This window comes from Gossypium arboreum, chromosome 6, assembly GCF_025698485.1.
Source record: "Gossypium arboreum isolate Shixiya-1 chromosome 6, ASM2569848v2, whole genome shotgun sequence".
NCBI lineage: Eukaryota > Viridiplantae > Streptophyta > Magnoliopsida > Malvales > Malvaceae > Gossypium > Gossypium arboreum.
Window position 1 is genome coordinate 121,737,721 of NC_069075.1, and position 3,294 is coordinate 121,741,014.

The 3,294-nt window shown below is 33.7% G+C and overlaps 1 non-coding gene across 1 annotated transcript; it reads left to right on the top strand.

Annotated features, from left to right (window-relative positions):
• The first annotated feature begins 929 nt into the window (after positions 1–929).
• On the top strand, positions 930–1,035 carry LOC128294922 (small nucleolar RNA R71). The gene has a single exon (XR_008285229.1). It is a non-coding gene; the product is annotated as a small nucleolar RNA R71 (small nucleolar RNA).
• The last annotated feature ends 2,259 nt before the right edge of the window (positions 1,036–3,294 follow it).

Here is a 3,294-nt window from a genome sequence, read left to right on the forward strand (position 1 = left end):
TTTCAAAAGCGATAAATTGAAATTGAGAGATTTAAATAAATTGAGAATAATTATGAAATCTACCTCGTCCCTCTTTTTCTTGTTCTCTAGTCTTGTCGGGAATGATACTTCTGTTGTGCTCAGATTTGCGATTGCCAGATTCGAGAACCTCCTCCTCTTCATGGATAGGCATGCTAGGTGTTTTTAATTCTTTGCCTAATCGCAAAACAATTGCCTTCACATACTCCGTCCCATCTCTCCATGGATTGTTCTTTGTATTACTGGGGATACTTTGGCCGTTTTGCTTTTGGAATATTGTCAATAGATGTCTCAGTCTAAAAGGCTGTCCATTCGAGATTCAAGTCATCCATACATGGCTTAGACTTGTCAAATGTTCATCTTAATCATTTGCATGTCCCATTCTAATCGATCAAATTGTTGACCACATGTATAATGGTCATTTCCCACAAATCTTTGTTGCAATGGGGGAGGTTGGTAAGGAAGGTTTGGTTGATTTTGTGTTTCATTTCCACCTCCTTGGTTGCCTCCCCATTTAAGGTTTGGATGATCCCTCCAACTGAGGTTATAGGTATTTGAATAGGTATCTCGACCCTTATTACATATCTAGCTCGTCTCTTCCAATTAGTTTTCAAAACATGGCTCCGATTTTGTTGGTTTGGCAATTGACTTTAAACGGTTAAGCATTTCTAATATTTGGTTATATCTATCGTCTTTGTTATCTTGTTTATAGCTTTTATAGTTGAGGCTTTGATTTATATGTGAATCTTTCATTGGGCCACATGTACGAATTCATAGCCATGTCATGAATACTTTTATATGCTCAGTCGTATGTGTGGAACACGATTGATCCTTCAACTGCTCCATCTAGGCTGGATCTGATATTGCCATCAATACCATTATAGAAAATTTGGATTTGGAGCCATGCTTGCAATCCATGGTGTGGGCACTTTTTTAGCATCAACTTGAAATGTTCTCATGCCTCGTAAAAGGACTCACCTCCGTATTGCTTAAAGTTGGTGATTTCTCGCCTAAGCTAAATGGTTCAGTTAATTGAAAAATTTTTGTGTAAAAATTTTTCCGCTAAATCATCCCATGTAGTAATGGAACCTGGTTCTAACAAGTTTAACCAATTAGTCATAATATCACACAAAGAAAAAAAAAATAACTGAAGACACACAACACTGTCGGATACTCTGTTGTACTTAAAGGTGTCGTAGAGTTATAGAAACCACTTCGAGTGCTGATTTGGGTCTTTCACCATGTTTCCTTTGAATGGCAGTGTGTTTTAGATCATCTTAATAGTGCTCATATTTATCTCAAAAGTATTGGCATTAATAGCTGGCCTCTCAATACTGCCTCACACAGTATCTAGTGTAGGTATGGATACTCGTACAATGTCCTTTAAACCATTAAGATTTCTACATGGATGTTCACTTGTTGCTCTTATGGATTGTCGAACAAAAGATTCTCATAAGGTTGATTAATCACCCTGGATGGATTGGTGCTCATCCGATGGCGTCTAATTACCTACTCTGAATTTGGATATGGCTCGATTGGGCAGCTTCTACTTCGGTCATGAACAACCTAAAAAATTAAAATGAAATTAAAAAATTAAAAATTAAAATATTGTATCTATAGTCTTTAACATTCATATTATCTTATTAACTATAAATATATTTTTAAATTTAATGCCAAAACCTCCTCGGCAACGGCGCCAACAACTTGACCGTCATCAAATGTGCGAACATTTGATTAGAAAATACTACACCAAAATATATAAAATTAAGCATCGGTGTCCATAAGTATACGGGTCAAATTGTAATAGTATTTGTTTTACAATGGAACATAGGGAAGTATTTTGAGGATCGTACCCAAGGGAGGATGGATTAAGTCTATTGAAAATCTTTTACAATAATAAGTCTAAATGGTAATGGTTAAAATCTATATTACGATAAACCATAAAAGAGATCAATATTAGAAATTAAATAACTAAAATAAATAAACAATAATATAAACAAACAACTAAATCAATTAAACTAATCAGGAAGATTAACTCGTTTCAAGGGTTGTAATTAACTTCATATTAGGTTTTTATGGTGGATTAGTTATTAACTAAACAATTATTGCCGACCTATAACTAATTAATTAATTAGTTGACACTCACTTATCTCTTGACCTCACTTTATTAACCACGATAAATTACAATTTATTTGACAAAACTTATCTTCCAACCTCGTTTAACCTATGATTACTTCCTAGGGTTGTCAAGCTTAGTGTAACATCCCGATTTTGGGCCTAATCGAAACAGTGATTTCAAGACCACAAATTCGACGTAAGAAAATTCATTTTTATTACAATTTTATGGTCTATAATTTCACGGAATGATTGCGTGAAAATTTCGTTTGAAAATTTTGACGTTTGGGCAATCAATTTAGTCAAAAGGACTAAATTGTAAAAAGTTCAAAAGTTGAGTTCCACATGTTAGAAGGGTTAAATTGTTCTGATTTTTTAAATTAAATTTCCTTAAATGGTAATTATACCATTAGTAAGTGATGGACAAAAATAGACTTGAAATGGGTGTAATAAAATATTTTTAAGTTAGGGGCGTTTTGGTAATCTAATAATTAAAAGAATTAAAAAGCCAAAATAGCCAAAATTAGCCCATCTTCTTCATACTTCAGCCGAAACTTGCATGGACACCATGGCCAGGGTTTGGTCAAGCTTTCCAACCTCCATAGTAAGTGCGTACTAGCCCCGTTTTTAATGTTCTTTACGTTTTTTAAATCCTCGTAACCCGATTTACCTATTTCTACCATTATTTTGAGCTAAGGCTTAAGTTTAAAAATTTTCCCATGAGTGACATGCTTGTATTTTGATGTCTAATGGTAGAAAATGAGTGTTGGGTGTTAAATAAATGACTTTTACTAAGCGATTTTCGATGAAAACGTTCGAAAGGACCATTTTGTAAAAGTTGTAAAAATGGTATAAAAGTGTGTTTTGATGAGAATTGTGGTTTTACATAGTTATGAAAATGGTTCGTCTAGGCTTAAAGAGTGAGGAAATTGAATAAAAATTATTCTACGAGCCTAGGGCAAAAGTGTAATTTTGACAAAGTTTAGGGGCAAAAAAGTAATTCTTCCAAAATATGATTTTTGGATCACATTAAATAATGTGACTAATAATTAGACTAACTGTGATATTAAAGATCAAGAAAAATGAGGATTGAATCTAGATCGGGTGAAAAATGGAAAATCGACGGTTAGGTTCGTTTTTGCTATTTTGGAGCCGAGGTAA